The sequence below is a fragment of the Triticum dicoccoides genome, chromosome 3A (assembly GCF_002162155.2).
Source record: "Triticum dicoccoides isolate Atlit2015 ecotype Zavitan chromosome 3A, WEW_v2.0, whole genome shotgun sequence".
Taxonomy (NCBI): Eukaryota; Viridiplantae; Streptophyta; class Magnoliopsida; order Poales; family Poaceae; genus Triticum; species Triticum dicoccoides.
Window position 1 is genome coordinate 347,197,734 of NC_041384.1, and position 10,955 is coordinate 347,208,688.

Genomic DNA, 10,955 nt, shown 5'->3' on the forward strand with positions numbered 1-10,955 from the left:
GCTCTATGGCCTTAAACAAGCCCCACGTGCGTGGTATGACCACCTTACCAAGTTGTTACAAGACCGTGGTTTTGAAGTTGGGCTAATCGACCCCACTCTTTTTACTAAGAAGGTCAAAGGGGAGTTGTTTGTGTGCCAATTATATGTTGATGATATTATCTTTGGTTCTCCTAACAAAGCTTTCAATGAGGAATTTGCCGCTCTCATGACCTCAAAGTTTGAGATGTCCTCCATGGGAGAGTTGAAGTTCTTTCTAGGGTTCAAAGTAAAGCAAAGAAGAGAAGGAACCTTCATCAATCAATCCAAATACACTCAAGACATGCTCAAGAGATTCAAGCTAAGTGACGTCAAGCCGGCTTCCACTCCAATGCCCACCAAGTGCCAACTTGACTTAGATCCCAATGGTAAAGTGGTGGATCAAAAGGTATATCGTTCCATGATTGGATCCTTGCTTTACCTTTGTGCATCTAGACCGGACATCATGTTGAGTGTGGGAATTTGTGCACGGTTTCAAGCCGCACCTAAGGAAATTCACTATGTGGCGGTCAAACGAATCTTTCGATATTTGGCTCATACCCCAAACTTTGGCCTATGGTACCCCAGAGGATCAAACTTCAAGCTTGTAGGGTACTCGGATTCCGATTGGGCGGGAGACAAAGTGGATAGGAAGTCCACTTCCGGAGGGTGCCAATTCCTTGGTTGCTCTTTGGTAAGTTGGTCTTCCAAAAAGCAAAGTTGTGTGTCTCTCTCGTCCACTGAGGCAGAGTATGTTGCCGCCGGTAGTTGTTGTGCTCAACTCCTATGGATGAGGCAAACTTTAAAGGATTACGGTGTCACTTGTGACAAAGTGCCTCTTTGGTGCGACAATGAAAGTGCCATCAAGATCTCTCTCAATCTGGTGCAACATTTCAAGACGAAGCATATTGAGATCCGGTATCACTTCATCCGAGATCACATTAGACGAGGAGAGATCGAGCTCAACTATGTCAACACTCATGACAACCTTGCAGATATTTTCACGAAGCCCTTGGATGAAGCAAGATTTCACTAGTTAAGGCATGAGCTAAATATCATTGATTCGAGCAATGTGGCTTGAACCCTTGCACACCCTACCATGCCCAATTTGTTGTCTAGTTTAGGTGTAGGCATGGACATAGGGGGAGTGTTGTTCTCTCAATGAACTCTCCCTCCCCCCATTATGCATAAATTGATTGTGTCTTTCACATTAGCCATATTTGATGGTACTTGTGCTTCAAAGACGAGTTTTGGTCATGGACCCAAGGATAATTCTTCGCGGTGCCATACCAATTGACTCAAACATAGGTGGCCTCGGCCACCATCCTCTCTTCGGGAGGTTGGAGTTAGCCTTGTTGAACTCGTGTTGTTTTCTCTCTTTCTCTCTTTGCTCTTTGTGTTAGGTTCCCCTAGGGTGTTGTTTCTCTCCTGTTTTGTGCCCCTTCCTCCTCCCTTCGGATTGCACTCATTTGATCTTGGCTTGGGCTTAGGTGGTCGGGCGGTACAACTGGTACCACGAGCGGTTCTACTGCTGGTACCGGGTTGTGCCATCCCAAGGGTTTCCGTTCGGTGCTTGGGCGGTTCCACCACACAATCCCACGGTAACCCACGTCCGGTACTACCGATTGATGCCATGCGGTACTACCGCTGCCTCCCAGGCACTAGAAGTACCGCCTCCATCCTCCGGTCTGTACCAGACGAGCGATACAACCGCTCCCCTAAGCGGTTCTACCGGGGCATGCGTACGGGCCTATATATACTCGACGGGGCTGAAGGGTTGTCTTTTTCCCCTTCATCCTCGTTCCTCTTCTTTTTGCCCTAGCCGCCGGCCATCTCTACCCCTGCCCCGGAGTGCATCTCGCGCTTCGGATCCTTGGCTCTCTGTGGATTCTCTCCGTGGAGGCCTTCCGACCTCTTCCAATGGATGGTGGTAATGCCTCGTGTTCTTTGCCTCTAGTTTTTTGTTTAGGGTTATTCCTTGTCTAGGGCTTTACCTATCTTTCCGCGCTTAGTGTTCGATCTATGGCTTAGAAGAGTTCTTTGTTAGCCTCCTGTCTTGTTTGTAGCACTTAGAATTCGGAATATTACTTATGTGATTCGTATGCCTCGGTTAGATCTATCTTCCCTGATAGTGCCACTGTCAGCGGTTCTACCGTTCCTACGGGCGGTACAACCGCTAGAGCGGTCCCTACGGGTGGTACAACCGCTGGAGCGGTACTACCGGCGGAAGATCCGGTACAACCGGAGTATATCAACCACTAAGCACTGTTCTATCTTCTCTGTTGTTGCAACTTGTTCCTTTTCTGCTAGTGGGTGCAATCCTCTCATCCTTGTTGGGTTTTTGTGTGTTCTTTTCGTGTGTGTGTTCAGGTGGCTCTAGTTCTCGCTCTGCTCCTCGCAAGACCAAGAAGAGGGCACGAAGGACCTTGCGCCCGGTTGTGTCTGATGATGAAGAAGTTGTGATTCCCACCAAGCCCACTCGCCGTGAAAAGTCTGCAGCTGCTAAGCAACGTGTGGTTATGCCGTTGCATCGTTGGAAAGCCAAGGATTGGGAAGCCTTCCGCTCAAAGAATCCGTATGAGGTTCCCATTGCTCCCCGTTGGACCACTATTCAGTTCCGGATGAGATGCAAGTGCGGATTGTTCATGAACTCTTTGAGCACAACAAGAATAGATATGCCAAGCAGTGGACAATTGATTTTGATCATTGGAGAAACAACATGGAGTATTTTGGTGAGGCGTTAGCTCTCTGCGAGGAGTTTGATCTTGTCAAGCTCATGCAAGTCAACTGTGACTTTGATGTTCAACTCATCCATCAGTTCTATGCCACGGTTCATTTTGGGGAAGATGATGCGCGCACTCTCACCTTCATGTGTCGCGATGAATTGTTTCACGTTCCCTGGAGGGCTTTCTGCAATGTTATTGGGTACGAGGATACTGGTCTGCAAGGAAGGGGTGGCATTCGCCCTCATGATTTTCCTGAGTCCATGCCTAAGGAGAAGCTTTCCCCTCTGTACATTCGGGGCCGTGGGATTATTGGAGAATCCAAGGATTTGGAGAAGGTCTATCATCATGCACTGAGTGTTCCGCAATGTGCTCTTGCCCAAGGTGGGCAATCAAGATGAAATTCATGGCTATCTGGTTGATTTGATGGTTGCTATGAAGACCATGGTGGGGACAGGGGCAATGTTTGATGTGTCCAATTGGCTGTGGCATGAGATGTACAACATGGTCATCTACCGTAAAGTCCAAATCTACGCTCCGTTTGTCATGTGCTTTCTGAACTCAGTGTGGGCTGTTCGTCGTCCTGGAGAGCTCCTCACTTCTCCAGACAACCTCACTATTCATGAGGTGAAGCTCCTTAAGAAGAAGAAGCATGCCGAGCCTCGCTTCCCTGAACATGCTCCTGAGGATGTCTATGCTACTTCTGACGATGAGGACTTTGAGCTGGAGCCAGAGGCCAAGCCTTCGTGGGTGGCCAAACTTACTGCCAAGGTGAAGAAGACCTTTTGTCTCGAGGCTGACATCCAGAAGAAGATGTATGAGGCACATGTCAATGAGAAGCTAGCACGGCGTCGCCAAATTGCAATGATGAAGCACCTCAACATGCAGGTTCAGAGTGGCTCTGGGAAGAGCATCACCCTAGAGGAGCGTTGGATCTCTACCCATAGCACCTAGACTGATGATGAAGCCCCTCCCCAGCCATCATCCTCATTTGCAGCAGCTGACAATGCCATGGAAGAATCTGATCACGACGACGATGACGACTCTGATGATGAAGATCCAGATGCGACTGAGGAGTCAGAGGAGGACGCCTGAGCTTTGGGTCGCTAGCTTCGCTCTTTTCCTTTTTGGTGTCTTGATGCCAAAGGGGGATAGGGTTCTATAGGTCTCGGGGATTTGCTTGGGTTGTTTTCTCTTGTTCTCGTGTTTTGTGTTTGTTTGCGGACTTGTTTCATTCCGTGCTATGTGTGAGTCTTGCTACTCCGTTTATTCGTAGGTCATTATCGTTATTATTGCCTCTAAGTATTTTTTTTGTCTATCCTTTTGAGCTCAGAGTGATGAGTCTATAAAATCTAGGGGGAGTCTAGTCCTGAAAGTGTGCCCATGCTTTCTAACAGCTAGTACTTGTTGGGGCACACATTCAGGGGGAGTTCCGTCTAGATTTCATTGACTTATCTCTTGCAAATCGCGTTGTTGTCATCATCCACCAAAAAGGGGGAGATTGAAAGGGCATTTCCCTACTTTATGTTTTGGATGATGATGACAACCCTTGTGGTCTAAACGTGTGCTATATGTTTCAGGTTCTCGATGCTTAGGCTTACATCGGATTGCTATTACCTCTCGAAGGAAAAGATCGAAGACGTGTCCTCTTTTTCTTTGGTCATAGAGTACCCGTACTATCAAGAGGGAATCCTCATTAGGAAGCTCTGGGGGAATCAGTTCACGTACACTTTTCTCACCCTCTCTTTGCCATCCTCAGGTGTGTGTGTGAGAGAGTTTTCCTTGCCTCTTCCCCTCTTTCCTGCTCACTGTTTCTGCCCAGCGGTTGTACCGCTCTCTGGAGCGGTTGTACCGCTGGGTCTTGTCGCTCACCAGCTTTTGGTCGAGCGGTTGTACCGCTGCCTCCGGGCGGTGGTACTGCCACCACGCTCTGCAACAGCTAGGGCGGTGGTTCCGTCCATGTACCGCTCAAGTACCGCTCTCGCCTCTGGTTTGATGCTGTTCTTGGGCGGTAGTGGCCCGGTTGGTCTGGTCGTTCCATGATGACCGGTACCACCGGTGGTCCGAGCGGTTCTTCCGCTCAGAACTTAGCCGCCCAAGAGCTCAAGGCCATGTGGTTGTTCCGGCCAGGCACCGCACAAGTACCGGTCAAGCTCCTATTTTGATGCGATGGTTGTGCGGTAGCCAGGCGGTTAGTCCGGTTATCTTTCTTAGCCGGTACTACCGCCCGCTTGTCCGGTTGTACCGCTTGGTAGGGTTCTGTTGTTACACCGTGAGTCCCGGTTGTACCGGGACAAGGACCGTTTGTACCGCTGCAGTGTAAAAACGTAGTAACGGTTGGAATTGTGGGGAGACTATTTAAGGGGGCTTCTCCCACCTACCACTCCCACCTTTGACCTCTCTCACTCCACCATTGATGCCCTTCAAGCTCTCTTGCTCGATCTCTCTCTCTAGCCACTCAAACTTGTTGATTTGCTAGGGATTGAAGGAGGAGACCTAGATCTACACTTCCACCAAAGGATATTTGGTTCCCCCATACTTTCTTGTGTGGATTTTGTTACTCTTGGGTGTTTGAGCACCCTAGACGGTTGAGGTCACCTCGGAGCCATATTCCATTGTGGTGAAGCTTCGTGGTTTTGTTGGGAGCCTCCAATTAAGTTGTGGAGAGAGCCCCAACCTTGTTTGTAAAGGTTCGGTCGCCGCCTTCAAGGGCACCAATAGTGGAATCACGGCATCTCGCATTGTGTGAGGGCGTGAGGAGAATACGGTGGCCCTAGTGGCTTCTTGGGGAGCATTGTGCCTCCACACAGCTCCAACGGAGACGTACTTCCTCTCAAAGGGAAGGAACTTCGGCAACACATCCTCGTCTCCACTGTCTCCACTCTTGGTTATCTCGTGCCTTTATTTAAGCAAGCTTGTTTCATATCTCTTGCTTGCTTGTGCGCCTATCCTCGTTGCATCATATAGTTGCTCACCTAGTTGCATATCTAGACAACCTACTTTGATGCAAAGTTTAACTTGTTAAAGAAAAGCTAAAAATTGTTAGTTGCCTATTCACCCCCCCTCTAGTCAACCATATCGATCCTTTCAGGTTCAATCTTGCGGTGTCCTTACCCAGTGACAGAAGGGGCAGCAAGGCACATATTGTATCATTGCCATCGAGGATAACAAGATGGGGTTTATTTCATATTGCATGAATTTATCTCTCTACATCATGTCATCTTGCTTAAAGTGTTACTCTGTTTTTAACTTAATACTCTAGATGCATGCTGGATAGCGGTCGATGAGTGGAGTAATAGTAGTAGATGCAGAATCGTTTCGATATACTTGTTACAGACGTGATGCCTATATACATGATCATGCCTAGATATTCTCATAATTATGCACAATTCTATCAATTGCTCAACAATAATTTGTTCACCCACCGTAGAATACTTATGTTCTTGAGAGAAGCCAGTAGTGAAACCTATGGCCCCCGGATCTATTCTCATCATATCAATCTCCATCACTTTTATATTGTTTCGCTATTTACTTTGCCTTTACCTTTTACTTTGCATCTTTATATCAAAAATACCAAAAATATTATATCTATCAGATCTCACTCTCGTAAGTGACCGTGAAGGGCTTGACAACCCCTAATCGCGTTGGTTGCGAGTAGCTATCGCTTTGTGCAGGTACGAGGGACTTGAGCGTGGGCTCCTACTGGATTGATACCTTGGTTCTCAAGAACTGAGGGAAATACTTATGCTACTCTGCTGCATCATCCCTTCCTCTTCGGGGAAAACCAACACAAGCTCAAGACTTAGCACTCCTCCAAGATCTGGGGGTCGGTACGAATGGCAGCAATCGTGACCTCATCCGCATGTACGGCCGCGATTTGCTTCTCCGCTACCAAATGAACCTTGAGCTCCTAGCTATACTACGTGCACCATGGCTTAGGGCGGCACTTATTTGGTGGAGGGGTCGGTGATTTGGGTGGAAGGTGTCGCGTCAGCGGCCGGGGCATGTGGGATGTGGGAGGAGGAGAATGTGGGTCGAGTGTGGATTACCTGCCTGGATAGACGAGGCCGAGCGACATGAAGGAGGGTCGCTGGCGAGGAGGCAGCACTACAAGCAAGGAGTGAAGGTTTCAACTTGGAAAGGAAGGTGGAAACAAGGGAAATGTGGCTTTTGGTAAGGGCGAGGGGCGGGGAGGTAGATATTTCCGCGGAAGCCAAAAAAATTGAATCAGTTCAGCGAAAAAATTGGCGCGCAAAGTGTTATCAGACACGGTCCCTTATTCATCATTGTGTATGATATGTGAACATCACAAACGATTCAGATAGATTAATCTGTGAGTGATGAGTTTGAACATAAAAAAATTTGGTTCAAATTTCCCTGGTTACAGTGGTCATCCACGTCATTGCATAATTTGCATACACAAAGGAGACTACAACACACCCACACTCTTAATCGAGCAATTTCAACAATTAAACAGAGCTAGCTGACCTAAACATTACTCTAAGAAATTAAAGACCGACACTCTTAATTAAACAAAACAAAGAGTACTACTACGGCTGGTTCTCGTCGATCTCCGCCGCCTCCTCCATGTCCAGCTCGCGCCCGACAATCTCCTGGGAAGGGGCTCCATGGCTTCCATCACACCATACTCGGCAAGCATCTCGCCATCCACATCCGCCATATCTTCGGAATAGGCTGCCACAAGCTTTGCATGGGCGGCCACAATCTTGGTTTAGGCGGGCTCCGTCGTGGCAAGGTATGCCGTGCAGGAATGGACGACTGCTCAACGCTCTCGGTGATTGCCAAGTCTTCAGCCGTGGGTTGCCGACCATTTTTTTGACTGGTGACTGTAGGGAAACCCCCCCACAAGATTCAACATTTATTAATAGTAAAAAATACAATGTACATGGATTACAAGGGGTAATCAAGAAGAAAGACAAGTAAAAAAGCTAAGAAGCTAGCTTGCAAAACCTCATGGAGGTAGAAATGAAATCCATCTTAACAGCTCCTCCTTATATCTTGGCTTAACTCTATGCTGCATGAGTGTGATATCATGGACGAAAGCACTCCTCCATCTGTTAAAACATTGTCTCTCATGTCTGAATACTCTTGCATTCCTCATTATCCAAGTGTTCCAGCAAGCAAAAAAACAAGCTCAGTGAAGAAAGGTTTTGCAAAGTCTTTCTTAGCTTGCATGATAATGGTGGACATGTCATCCCCAGGAGGCCATAAGACTTGGAGATAATTCCATATTCTCACACTGAAATTACATTCAAAGAATAAGTGATTCCTGGTCTCACGTGTCATCAGGGGACAATGCACACAATTAACCCCATCATCCAAATGCCAGTGCCTTCTTTCAACCATGTATTTTGTGTTAAGCCTATCCATAATTTGCATCCAGGCAAATAATTTTATTTTCATTGTACAGCAAGATTTCCATATCCACAAAATAACAGGATTAAAAGTCATGTCTGAATGTATTAGAGAATAAAACAACTTGGGCTTGTAAGCATGACATGTCCCCTGCCAGTACCAAATGTCATTTGCATCCATTTCCCTATTGCAATTGGCCATCAGATTCTGCACTGTCATACACTCCTAGTATGCCTATGCAGATAAAGGTAAGTAGAACATCTGGGTGATATCCTAGGATTGGTAAGCTTCAGAAACAGTAAGCCATTCATCTTTCACATATGAAAAGAGCCTTGGAAATCGTGCTTGCAATGGGGCCACTGAGTCACCAATCTTCCACTTATCAGACCAAAACAAAGCTGAGTTCCCAGAATTTATTTCTACCCATGTTGTGTTCCTAAAATGATCCATCAATTTACAAATATCTCTCCACCAAAAAGAACCACAACAATCAGTCCCCTGGGGTACAGAAAAATGATAATATGTATCCCAAATAAGTGAGACCCAAGGAAGATCCATCCTATTTAAGAATTTATGCAAATGCTTAAGCAAAAGAGCCATATTCTATACACCCAGGTTCAAGATGCCCAGTCCACCTTTATTTTTGGGCCTACAAATTAGGTCCCAAGCTGCCAAGGATGGTGAGGGCTCATCTCTATGCTTTCTCCACAAGCACTCTGTATTCTCTCCAATTGCTTTAAGATTCCAGCAGGAACAAGTAAGCTGCCAAGATAGAAGATGGGCATGGAGGACAGTGCAGAATTCAAAAACGGAAGCCTTTCCCCTGATTTAGAAAGGAAGAACTAGTTGACATTCTTCTCTACATACAATCAACCAGGGGCATGAAGTCCACCATTTTGGGCCTGGTAGTACCAATAGGCAGACCAAGATATGTAACGGGCATTTTGCTAAACTGACATCCAAAAGCAGTAGCCAAACCAATGGTAGTGTCCTCATCAACATTTATGGGTACCATGGAAGATTTATGATAGTTCACCACTAAACCAGTAGAAGTGAAAAAACCCTGAAGCATGTCCTTGAGAGCCAATAGCTGAGCTTTATCTGTTGGTAAGATGATAAGAGTATCATCAGCATATTGCACTATGGGATAATCTTGGTCATGACATGGTGGGAAATTTTAAAATTCCCCTTATGAACATATCATTTACTACTAATTGCAAAAGTTCAGCAGCAATAAGAAAGAGTATGGGTGAAAGACAATCCCCTTGCCTGTCACCCTTTTTACAAAGAAATTGCCTTCTAGGTACCCCATTTAAAAGAAATGATGATGTTCCAGTGGAGAGCAACTGCTTAACCCAAGAAATCCATTTCTGATTAAAACCCTTGTACTTCAGAATCTGCAAGATAGCTTCATGTTCAATGGAGTTAAAGGCCTTTTCAAAATCCAATTTGAGAATAACAATAGGTCTCTTTGACTGATGACATTGATGCAAATATTCAAGGGACCAACCAATACAGTCCTGGATAGTCCTGCTTTTAATGAAGCCATATTGATTCTTATGAATACACTTCATAATTATTTTTTGAAATCTATTGGTAGCCATCTTGGACAGGAACTTGAGGCCCATGCCAGTCAAGGAAATTGGCCTATAATCCCCAACACCTTCAGGAGCCAGCTTCTTTGGGATGAGTGTGATATAAGAACCATTAATATTTTCCAAATTTGCAGTGCCATTATGGAAAGCTTCAGCCAATTCATAAAAATCTTGACAAATAATGTGCCAGCATTTTCTGAAGAATAACCCATTAAAACCATCTGGACTAGGGGCTTTGTCAATGGGCATATATTTGACAATGTCATCCATTTCCTCTTTTGTAAATGGCTCTGCAAGGAAATCTAACCCATCAATTGGTTGAAGCAAAGCACTTAAGTCAAAGCCCATTATTATTCCAGCGGATACTCCCATTCTATTTTTGAAACAATTCCATATGATGCCCTCCATCTGACAGTGCTGTGAAACCACAGACCCATCTATATCTTTCAAGGAAGTAATGGAGTTTCTTCTATGTCTCTCAGTGGCCATAGCATGGAAAAATTTGGTGTTCTCCCCACCAAGTTTAATATACCTGATTGTACACCTCTTTTTCCAATATATAAACTAAAGATGCAAGAGTTTTTCCACATGCAATTTGACCACCTTCCTGAAATTAAATTCAGGTCTATACAAAGGCCAGACCTCTTCTAGGCCATCAAGGCACAAAATTACCTCGTTACACTTTGAGATCAACACTTTCAGTTTGGAGATATTCATCTGCCATTTCTTAAGAGCCCCTCTCAAACTCTTAAACTTATCTGCAATTCGGCCAGTGATATGAGATTTGTGAGAAGGTTTCTGCCATGCCTTCTTAACACAATCCATAAACCCCTCAAGCTCAACCCAATAATTTTCAAACCTAAAGATTGTAGAATTAGGAATAGAGGTCTTAATGGTCACCACACAGGGTACATGATCAGAAGCAGTTCCGGCCAAAGGCAAAACCTCAGTCATGGGATATGAGGATAACCAATCAGCAGATGTAAAAAACCAATCTAGTTGCTCTAAAAGGGGATTATCCTACATATTAGACCATGTATAAGATCTCCCCTTTAGAGGTAGCTCAAGCAAACCTAGGTGAGCAATTATTTCATTGAAAATGAATATATCATTCAAATCACCCGCAGGCAAATTTCTATTTTCAAGTGAGCTCATGAAGTTAAAATATCCTACCACAAGCCAGTTTTCACCCATTGGTATTTGCACATTATACAACCAGCTAACAAAGTTATCCCTAGCTTCCCCT